At 36.1% G+C, this 12,128-nt stretch overlaps 1 pseudogene across 1 annotated transcript in view; it reads right to left on the bottom strand.

The window, feature by feature from the left end:
- LOC145813869 (uncharacterized) overlaps window positions 1–11,675 on the bottom strand; it is a 36,492-nt pseudogene extending 24,817 nt beyond the window's left edge. Inside the window, exons 1-6 of the transcript XR_014357264.1 lie at window positions 11,452–11,675; window positions 11,297–11,366; window positions 2,847–2,889; window positions 594–671; window positions 380–465; window positions 134–229 (exon numbers count right to left, since the gene is read on the bottom strand). The product of XR_014357264.1 is annotated as an uncharacterized LOC145813869 (transcript). The remainder of the gene's footprint in view (window positions 1–133; window positions 230–379; window positions 466–593; window positions 672–2,846; window positions 2,890–11,296; window positions 11,367–11,451) is intronic.
- Window positions 11,676–12,128: the final 453 nt, after the last annotated feature.

Here is a 12,128-nt window from a genome sequence, read left to right as displayed (position 1 = left end):
AGTTGAATAACTTTACATGCTTGTTAAGTGAATGTCCAACTAAAAATGTTAATTATTTAGAGACTCTATGTAACGTTGGTCCACTAAGTACTTGCTCTTTTGATAATAGCCAAGATATATCAAGTCACTGTACCTATTAAGAATACCTGAATTAGCAATGCTTTTGAATTTTCAAACTTAGACAGAAAGTTCCCAGAGGTGATGACCTCAAAATCATGATCTCCTGGATCTGATTTAACAGGAAAAGAAAATAAAAGCAAAGGATGATGACATCATATTAGAGTTGTATTTCCCACAACGAGAAACATATAGTACGTGTTTCCAAATAAAAATCTTTGGTACAAAAGCAAATAGTCTAGAATGGAACAACCCAACTAACCAAAGGAAGTAGACTCCAGCAATGGAAGGTCAATTTCAGAAAAAAATTGTCCCAGCATGTCACTCCTTGATACTATCAAGAACATGCTACAGTCAACAATCAATGTCATGCATCAAAAGATTATTAGTAAAGTCTATTGAGCAAAGAAAAATAGTAAAGGTTCAAACTAAGCACCATAGGCTTCATATTGATAGGACGATAATTAAAAACTCACAATGTGCTCGTCAATACCGAATATGTTGTAATTCCTCTTCCATAAAGGATTTGTCAGCAGCTCAAAAGCATATCGAATCTGGAAATCAAACAACCTAACTTAAATAATTACAATACTGGAAGTACTCAAGTTAACTCGAGTAGGATTTGATATTGGTGCCAACAAAACCATATAATTTCTAGACAATCCAAACCCAACCAAACTAATCCAATCAAGTGGGGCTGGCAACATGAATTCTTTTTTGTCATTCTGCTTTATCAAGGGCTATATGCTCAATTAAATTAAATTAAATAAATACATATCATTTTTTACTATAACATCCCATATCAATTTAGGTCTAGGGCTCTCCCTAACATTTCTATTTATGCTGATCATATTACTATTCGTTACTATTGCATCTACACCCTTCATTGTACATCATCAAACCATCTTAGCATATTCTCTTTCAACTCATCTTAAATCAGTGTTACTCCAGTCATTTCACAAATATATTTAGTTTCTAATTGTGTATTTCCTAGTCTTACCACACGTTCTTCTAACTATCTCTATCCCAGCTACACTCATTTTATAAATGAGATTAAATTCCTTACAGCTTAGCCGTGATGGATGGACTTTATGGGTAGTCATTCAATAGTTGACATGTCAGACCCATACTAGTTTTTTACTTATTTTCAATTTCTCCTCTGGTTTTTGTCTTCTCTCTCCCAGATTTCTCACTCAGTTCTTCTTTCAAAACATCTTATTGATAATATGATCTACATACACACATAAATCTGACTGATAATCTACAAAGTTCAGACTATATTATTTATCTGATGCAACTAACGGAGGGGGCATATAATCTTAAGAATACTTTATGAGCAAGAATATACAGAAGTTATGATATCATGGAGATCAAAATTACAAAGGATTGCAAAAAAATTAAAATCAAAAAATAAAATTTTTGCAGTTGAATCTTGTAGATATTATCAGAATCTTGTATTGCAGAATCTTGTAGATATTATTATAGATTCCATCTTCCATAAAATAATTACAATAATTTCAAAACAAAACCCAAAATCTTGTAGAGCTTATCATAAATTCCATCTTCCATGAAATAATGACAATAATTTCAAGACAAAACCCAAAACCATATCAGTTTTTCTAGCTTGAACATGCGTGTCTCTTTTCATTCCTCCAGTCAACAGATTTGACTTCCATACAGCCTTAAGCGACAGCTTCTTCATCAGCACCTCACTACCAATGATTAGGAGTTTCGTTCTTCGTTTTGATTGCTTGGTTTGTTCCATTGTATAGAGAGCAAATGTAGAAAAAGCATCAAGAGAAAGAACGAGAAAGAAGAGAAAACCAGAGTGGTGGACATCCATTCAATGGCCGACATCTATGTTACATGGAATCAGGTAAGTGTGCCGGGTGTGGGTATGTATCTAGAGGTCGGACTCATCAAACCATAAATTTAAGAGTTACTCAACGTGGGATATCAAACCATAAACAAGCCACAGATTGTATAAGTAAGAGAACTTTTATAATTTGACTGATTAAGCATTGGGATATCTTATAAACATAAGGAAATTTATCAAAGGAGATCCTTTTCCCTTGAATAATTTCGTTGTCGTAACAGATTCCAATAGTAACAAAGGGAAAATTTATTCTTAATTTCAAGAAGCAATATCAAATGCAATGCAAAGAATCTGTACAAATTATCACATGGCTCAACTCAACAAAATATTATGCTTCTATGGATCTTATTTCACGAATATTTGGGACTGGGTCCAAAGTTAAATCAAAATAAACTAACATGTTTTTCCAGTCCTTTTAGGTCCTTTCTTTGTATTCCCTTCATTAGGCAACACCTTCAAGACATTGCTCTCTCTAGTTGGCACAATTATTGGCCCATGTTTCACATGATCAGCCAATCTAAGTCAGTCATCCTGTACCAATTGATCCTACCTCTACCTTCCAGTTCTATACTTCTGCTGTATTACTACTCAACCATCTTGGAAAATTTATTCCAATAATGTCATCGTGAAAAAATTTTGTTTCTCAACTTCCAATAAATGTGGCCAAATTGAAGCAAGACAGGAGAACATATATACAATACAACGTTATTTCACATATGACATAAAAATATATAACAATATTACAGGATGTTCAAAACCCACCCATGCGAGACATACACACATATATATACATAAACATACACATGAAACTGATTTTGTAAATCCCCTTGAGAGCAAATGGAGACTTACAAACCTTGATAAACTCAGTTATAGGAGGAACTTCTGTGCCCGAATTCCTGAATCAATGCATTTGTTAGTTTAATATAAAAATATTTGGTATAACACCAATTAGAGAGAAAAAAAAAAATACCATATATACAGTTAGCTACATATCTTATTAACGTCTTCTAGAAAAGATCAGCATCAACTAAGTAAGAAAAGTTACCGTGGTTAATTCACAACAATGCATAATCGTGTCAACTAATATAACGACACAAAGTGATATAAACACAATCATATTGCAGCAGAAAAATAAATTAAAAAAACAAACAAACAAAGTAGAACCTTGAGTATATGACAATTATTAAGCAAATTAGTCTGTTTTCTATACTGGTAGTGAATCAGTGGTCATAAACATCCATTATTAAACTAATGCTTCAACTTTTAAAGTGTACAAGTTTAACCATCATCAAACTTCAGAACCTGCAAAAACAAAATTGATGTTTACAAGATTTAACTTCTAAATATTTCCACAAGTCAATTCTCCTCATGAATGAGAGAAATACAACCAGCTCAAAGCTTAAATATAGTTATTCAGCCAAAAAAAAAAAAAAAAAAAAAAGAAGCTTAAATATAGTGGTCATTATTGTTAAGAGTTGAGAAATAAGACTGGTCACAAAAGTAGTTGAAAGGAAGTGGAAATAATTTTAGCAAGTTGAGTAGTTGTAGGGTTGAGGAAAGTATGTTAAGCAGAACTTTATAATTCAGTAGTTGAATTTAGGGGACCAGAATAGTGTTTTTTACTTTAAAGCTATAAATCAGAGAAGAGCTAGCCATAGAAATGTGGGAATAACAAAGGAGGGCGGTTCAGTCATACCCAAATGAAGTAAAGACATTGTCTCATTTTTTGATAAACTTTTAGGGCCCACTACTGCTGACCATGGGGCTGGTGATGACATAAAAAACTATATCAAGAAGCAACTTACTGAATGTCAGAAATGTGAGTTACTCAGGTATGTTGCTCCTGCAGAGATGAAGCACTATGTTCTCACTGAAAGATGAAAAAGCTCCAATAGCTGATAGGTACAATGCTATGTTCTTTAAAAAAGCTCCAACAGCTGATAGGTACAATGCTATGTTCTTTAAAAAAGCTTGGTCCATTATAGGTGATGATGTGATTGCTTGGATATCTTTTTTCTTCAGTTCTGGTGCTTGCTGAGAGAAGTTCAATCTATAGTGATTAATTGGATCGACAAGCTGCCTAAACCTTCAAATCTAAGTGATAGACCTATCTCTTATTGTAACATCATTTATAAGTGCACTGCTAAAATTGTAGCAGATTCCTTCAATTGTGCCACATTGTCAAACTGCCCATTATGAAGGATGGAGAGGATTGCTGATAATGTGCTGCTTTCCCAGGAAATATCATCGCAGTGCTAATGGCAGGAAATGTGCTTCGAAGGTGGACTTAAGAAAAGCCTATGATTCAGTAAGTTGGCATTCCAAGCTCCAGACAGTTGATGGGATGGGGTTTCCTGAAAAGTTTATCAGTTGGGTCAAGGCATGTATTACTTCTCCAAGCTTTTTAATTAATGGCAGTGATAATGAACTGAAGGAATATTTCCCAAGTGCCAAAGGCCTTAAACAAGGGCACCCATGCCACCCTACTTGTTTGTTTAGGCTATAGAAATTCTGACAGGTATCCTGAGAAAGAAGATAATAGTGAGTGACTTCAAGTACTCAAGGTATGCAAAGGAAAGGATTACTCATTTGACTTCCACTTATAACTAACCTCGTACTCTTTTGCAAGGCTGATGTGAGTTTTATTACTCTATTTAAAGAGACTTTGACTGTTTTTCAGAGTTTGTCTGATTTTACTCCGAATCCTGCTAAAAGTGATGAGTCTTCTAATATGGCGTTTCTAGCTTAATTTCTTCGAAGTTCATGGCAGAGTGTTGCAGACGTCTTGTTGAATTATAGCCAGAGTTAAGTCCTGGACTGATGTATAATCTTGCACTGGCAGATTTCAATTGATCAAAACCTATGTACATAGACTCGGGTATGGGTGTTGAGTGTGGATATGTGTTAAGTGTCAAATTCATCTAATTCTCATGTCAAGGACACCTAGACACGGCTATATTTCATATATGTTATTTTCTTAATATTTTAAGGATAAAATGACGTTTAAAAACTAAAATATAGTATTTATATAAAACATAGAAATCTTATGCATATTACTATAGTAAACTCGACAACTTATACATACTTTTTGGGTGCATCTCCAACTAGGCATATTGAACATATCCCATACCCTTACGCAAGTGTTAACTATCCAACACATATACTTCATAAATTTAGAAGAGCCCATATAATATTGATCAAGGCAGTGTCATTCTCTATTCAAATATACTAGTCCTCTATGTTACATGGATTCTTCAAAATAAATCAAACACCCGTGCCGAACAAGGGTATGGAATATGTAAGAATTTATGTATTATTGATATGTTGAATTGATTGATTACAAGATTGTTGTATATTACAAATTACAAATGGTGGTTTATATAGATGTAGGTGTAGTGGATGGTGGTGGTAGGTGAGTGTAGTAGGTGAAGTGGGGTGTGTAGTGGAGTAGTGGATGATATATTTTAACAGCCCCCCGCAAACTCAAGGAGGATAGAAACTAACCAACTTGAGTTTGAAGAGAGGAACAAAACAAGAAAATACATAAAAAGAAAAAAAAAAGATAGGAGACACTGTATGGTCATGTCAGACCGTTGGTGAAGACACTGAAAGGTGGTGCCATAACGTGGTAGAGGACACTGAAGGGGGTGTCATAACGGTGTAGAGGACACTGTATGGTGGTGTCATAACGGTGTAGAGGACACTGTATGGCGGTGTCATAACGTTGTAGAGGACACTGTATGCTAACCGGAATCAATGTCGGGACAGTTTATAGAGTCATGTCGGACCGCTGAAGATGCTAACCGGAATCAAATGTCGGGACAGTTTATAGGGTCATGTCGGACCGTTGAAGATGCTAACCGGAATCAAATGTCGGGACAGTTTATGGGGTCATGTCGGACCGTTGTAAAAGTTGCACCCTCAAAAGGTGTGCCCAATTTTTCAAAAGGCGTGCCATCAAAAGGCGTGCCCACTTTATCAAAAAATGTGCCATGAAAAGGCGTGCCAGTTTGTCGTCTGTCAAGAGGCGCGCGATGCGCGTGGCTGGCCCTGGCTATTTAAAACAAGGTTGAGGCAGAGGCTGTGTAAACCAGTTTGAAACCTCTGAATAAACCAGTCTGAAACACTCTGTAAACCCTGCGCTGAAACACTGACTCTTCCCGTCCAGCTACCCAGAACCTGCTCACGCTCTTTCCAGAACTGAACGAGCCCACAAGAGAAATAACTGGTGCGGTGGCCAGTGAACCTCAACCAAACACCTCTGGGTTTGCTCCATTGAACTTTCCGATGCGGTCGGTGGAGCAAAAAATGGCGGTGCAAACTGATATTGAGGCTAATCAGTATACTCTGAAGTCATGCGTGGAAACCATGACGGCGGTCACAAATTTGTCGAACCGGCTGCAGAGCAGGACAAATGAGGTGCAGCATTTAAACTCCCAGCTGGCTCTGCTCCAACGCATGTATAAGGATGCGCGAGCAGAGATAAGCGTGCTAAGGGCAGAAAACAAGGAGCTGAAGCGGAAGGCCACCGTGATGTTCCGATTTGGAAGTCCTCCATATGCTGCAGTGGAGGAGTATGGGGGAGTGAACGTGCTCGGCGGCGTGGAAAACACGGAGGCAGCACCGTCAAGGACCGCCCAGGACGGAGGCAAAAAAAAGAGACCGGCGGCAGAGTAGGTCGGTGGGTGGCCGTCTGCAGAAAAGAAAACAAAGCTGTTGTTGTTGTGATGTGTTGTGTATTTTTTTTTTTTTTTTTTTTTTTTTTTTTTTTTGTGTAAAATGTGGATCGGGGTTGATCCCGATATGAATAAAAGATGGTTTGGTGTGCAAAGCGATATGGTATGAATGAAATTTAAAAAAGAGTAAAAATAATGTAAAAGAAAAATAAAGAAAGAAATAATAAGAATAACTTGGAAATCAAAATGAAAGATAGGAGAAATATTCACGTGGGTGCTTGGCCCATTTTTTTTGTTTTTTTTTTTTTTTTTTTTGATTAAAATAATAATAATAATAATAAGAATAACAAGAATATATTAAGGAAAGCATGGGTGTGCAAATCTTGTGTTGCGTTGTCTTTTTAAAAAGAGGGATTAAAATAAAAAAAAAAGAAAAGAAAAGGAAGTTTAGTGGGAAACATCAGTGTGTGAAAAGAAGTATTATCATCATTTTAGGCATATGCGGACCATTAGCCATCATCATGGGTTGTGTAAAACCCCATTAATTTTGAAGATCCAGACTTGTGTTCTGAAAGTGCACATTCCCTGTGACGGTTGTAAGCTCAGGCTCAAGGTCTGAACAGCCTTGCTGCCAATGTCCCAAAAGCAGTGGTTCTTTGCCAAGTGGAGAAAGCCAAGGAAGACATGCTTAATAAGTTGTACAGTTCAGTCAGCTCTCAAAGTATGGCAAGGATTGAAGAGTTGCTGATGGAGGACCAAAATGTAAAGCGCAAGAGGGAGCGTTGTCAGAAACAATCTTCTCTTCTTTCAAAGCTCACCAGGCAACTTAGTATTCATGACAATCGGGCAGCTGCAGCCTCCAGCATGCTGGAGAGTGGTGGATCAGAAAGCAGTCCAAGAACCAGTGGACCCGGTGAGGATTGGAGATCTGCATTTGATGCTGCAGCAAATGGTCCCTCCGACTTATCTAGGTTTGGGTCGAATGGTCACAGTCGCCGGTACAGTGATCCCGACCAAAATGGTGACGTAAGCTTAACGTCAGGCAGCAACTTCAGTTCCTCCTCGGTCGGTGGCTCGGCGCCGACTAGGCCGACTCGGCTGAGCAAAGCCTCGAGCTCATTGCTCGTGATCTTTCCATCAGCGTCTTTATCGATCATCTTGAAGGTTTGAACGAACTCGAAGCAGATTTCGGACCAATCGCATGAGATCTCCGATGATTTCGAAGGCAAAACGCTAGTCGGAGTCTCCTTTTCGGGTTCGGATTTGCGGTGGTGGAGCGGCCCGGAGGTTGAGGACTCAGAGGAGGAGTAACCGGAGCTGAACGATAACGGGTCGGATCGTGAGACCGGCCGGCTCTTCTTTGACCTGAAGAGTCTTTTTGGGTTGATGTTGGTAACTAGCTTCATAGTTCCAAATCAAATGGGAAATAAAAAATGCGAGAGAGAGTGTTGCAAAGACGAACACAGGGGGTTATGTGTAGAGGTCCGGCGGGCGGCCAAGGCGAGGCTGCCGCCCGCCGGTGAAGCAGAATGAATAGGTTCTTAACCTTGCTCTGATACCATGTAAGAATTTATGTATTATTGATATGTTGAATTGATTGATTACAAGATTGTTGTATATTACAAATTACAAATGGTGGTTTATATAGATGTAGGTGTAGTGGATGGTGGTGGTAGGTGAGTGTAGTAGGTGAAGTGGGGTGTGTAGTGGAGTAGTGGATGATATATTTTAACAGAATATGTGTCGAATACTTTTCAATGGATACTTCTTATATAATTTTATATAATAACACTATTATTATATGTACATATTATTGTATAATTGCTATAAACATCTTTTTGACACTACAAGTTATATATAGCACCATTTTATCTTACATATTTGATTAAAAATATAAAAATATGACATTTTTGCCGAGTCCACGTACCCTTAAATTATGGTTTGATGAGTCCGACCTCTAGATACATACCCACACCCGACACCTGTACCCAAGTCCATGTAACATAGAGTCCAGTATGTTTATTCTCCAAAAGAAAGTTCTCACTTCCATAGAAAAAGTTTTGCAAGCCTTTCCATGGAAAGGAGTGAATCTCACCTCTACCATATAGCCAAGATTGCCGAAGATTCTATATGTTTGCCAAAGGAGGACCATGGTTCGGGTTTTAAGAAGCATGAAGAACTAAATAAAGCTCAGTCAGTAGGCATATATGGAATTTTTTTAATTACTTATGTTGGATCTTTCATTTGGGCAAATTGGTATAGATCACAACTTTAAAAATTCTCAAGGACTCACTTGGGCTTGGAGAAAGAAGTATTTTTTTATTAGCAGCAAAGAAAAACATATGAACATAGTGAGGGGCACAACCCTTCTACAACTAAATAAAAAAGAAAGAGAGTAAAAAACATGAAAAAATTCAAAGATAGACCCAATACCCCTTATAACACACAAACACACACCTAAAAAAAATAATAATTCTAGGTACCCACCCTTAACTTCCCCAAATTTACCCCAAATAAGATTGTGTGGTTGTGATTGAATTTGTGTGGTGTGGGGTCCATATATAGAATAAATCTCAACCATAAGATGATAATTCTAGGTAATTTCTGGGTAGTTAAGTTTGGGTTTGTAGTATTATTGGAAAGAAAAAAAAAAAAAACCACTTCAATTTCTTAGAAGATATCACTATGGTTTAACAAATGGTTGCCTCCTCTTTTTTCTTTTCTTTTCTTCCAATTGCCTGAAAAAATCCACTCCAATTATATATGATTCAAGTATGCGCAAAGAGGTTCATGTTTCCTCTATTATTTCAGGCAATTGCTGGAAAGGCCAAGTGCAGATTCTATCACATTGATAGATTAAAAGAGAGATTCTCGCTTACTTCTTCCCTTGTAGTAAAGACCCCAAACAAGATTGTATGGATATTTAGTGCTCAATTCAAGCTGTTTGGAGGATTTTCACATATTAAGGTTCTGGGGTAGATTAGAATAAGCTTATGTGGTCTCACAAATCTGTTCCCCACCATTCTTTCGTTATTATAGTGAAATAAATATGGGTCAAGCCAGTCCAACCCAACGGTTCCACAATTATATTTTACTTTTTCTTTAACAATAAATATACACACCTTTTAGGTTTTAAAATAAAGACTTTTCACTTTATCTTTCTTCATATTCTACTCTATTTAGAGTTCATAGGTCCATCTTTTGAATGTCAAGTTGATTGAGAATATATTATATAAACATAACACTGCCATTTTCATAAATATATTTCATTATGGGCCTGTTTGATTCTAGTATTAGAGCGAGCATACGACTGGATTGTTAATCCAGTGATATGCACATTCCTACATTTGGATGGCATAAACAGTGGCCGGCTTACTAATACGTAGGATTTCTAATCCCACAAAATCGTGGGATATGCAATACCATATGGAAGTAAGTATTATTATTAATAATCCACTCTTGTTTGGTTAGCAAGAATTAATAGCGAGTGTATTACCAATCCATGGGATTAGTGTAGGATTAGTTATCCAGCTGGATTGCTGAGATACATAATTTTCTATTATCCAAGTTCATTTTGCAATAGATATAAAAATTTATAATTTCAATTATATGTATAAGTTGTAAGATTTAAAAAAATCATCAATTTTGTCAGATAGAATGACCATTGGAATCTAATCTGAATAATAAAATCTGCAACCAGACAATGGAATGCGAGTCCTATGGATTAAAAATCTCAATCCTATACTGTAGTCTGCCTAATCAAACAAGCCCTAATTGAGTTGGACAGTCAATTCAATGGTTAATCCCATGGATTATTAATCCTATCACTATTACTCCAACCAATTAAACAAGCCCTACTAGTATTGTATTTGTATACCATAGTAAAGCCAATCCATGAAATGTATGCCTTGAAAATATTAGACAGAACACAACATAAAAAATTGATTAGTAAAAATGAGGTAAAGCTATGAAGCACAAACACCTCTCCGGAGGTCGCATACAGGTAGGTGTCTGACACATGTCGGACATGGACATCGACACGGACACGGACACGCGCCGGACGACACGCTGGAAAGAGTTGGACACTTTGGACACACTGTGGACACGCTGTGACACACTGAGGACACACAAGGGACATGTTGAGGACATACGCTGCTGAGGCTGCACTAGAGACACTCTAGGGACACTGAGTACTATTTTTTTTTTACTAAAATAGCATACCTAAGGTTGGTAAATTTTTTAATAAAATTAAATATTTGACTTAAAATATATATATTAAATAATTAAAAAATATATATATAATAAAAATATATGTTTTGAACGTGTGTCGACATGTTGTATCTGTATTTTTTAAAAATTTACGTGTTCCCATGTCTGTCAGTGCCCGTGCTTCTTAGAGGTAAAGACACAAAGTTAACCTACCAATTTTGTATCTCACAAGTCACAAATAAAACTGTCAAGGGTTAAAACAGAATATAAGAGTACATATAACACAAAATTGAAATGATACCCAGAAAAGGCTAGACTGCAAAGTATCACACTTCACTATGTATGCATATACATATATATAAATTCAAAACTTGATATAATAAAAGATCAGATTTTAGAGAGTCAAGAGCGTTATTACCACTTGGATGAGAACTTCTCGTAGGCTTCAGTGACTTGTTCCATGGAACTATACCTCTTGATCCCCAAAACTGAAATTACAAAGATTGATTGTTATGAAAAGTAGATGGTGAAGAAAGAGAGAAAAAAGAAAGTTCGATAGTGAGTGAGTGTGACCATCGTAGTGAGACGGAGGGTAGGAACGAGGGAGGATCAGGAGCTGATAGAACATGGATGATGCGAAGAGAATCAGAGGAAACCAGTATGCTTTCAGCGCAGAAACCGGTGATGATTTCGCCATTGGAATCTCCGGAGAAACCCTCGTCGCCAGACTGGTTTTAGAGAGAGAGAAGGAGGGGGTCTTCCGGGTCGCGATCGTTCTAGTTCCGGGTTTTTTTTGTTGTTGTTGTAATATATAACAAATCAGGGTTCTAACTCAAGCCCAAGAAAATAATATAAATAAATAAATGATAAATTAAGTTAAGGTGAATCATGCTTGGTTCGAGAAAATTGAGTTTTTTATTTTTTTGTATTTTTTTATTTTTAGTAATTTTTTATTTTTTATATATTTTTAATTTAAATATGTTTAAAAAGTATAATATTTATTTAAAAAAAATTAAAAAATAGGTAAATATAAAAAAATATTTTAAAATATATGAAAATTCAATATATTTTTATTTTTTTGTATTTAATGAATTTTAAAAAAAATAATTTATAAATTTTTTACTTTTTAAATATATTAAGATTAAGTGGATCCAAAAAAAATTTGATTAAAATATTTTAAAAATCATTACAAATATCAAAATACGAATTGAAAATTTAAAAAATTATTTTTGAAAACTCAAAACTAAATA

Source organism: Camellia sinensis, chromosome 15 (assembly GCF_055761805.1).
Source record: "Camellia sinensis isolate YWXY chromosome 15, ASM5576180v1, whole genome shotgun sequence".
Classification (NCBI taxonomy): domain Eukaryota; kingdom Viridiplantae; phylum Streptophyta; class Magnoliopsida; order Ericales; family Theaceae; genus Camellia; species Camellia sinensis.
The sequence above is the reverse complement of the archived record's forward strand: the minus strand, read 5'-3'. Positions and strand labels throughout refer to the sequence as shown.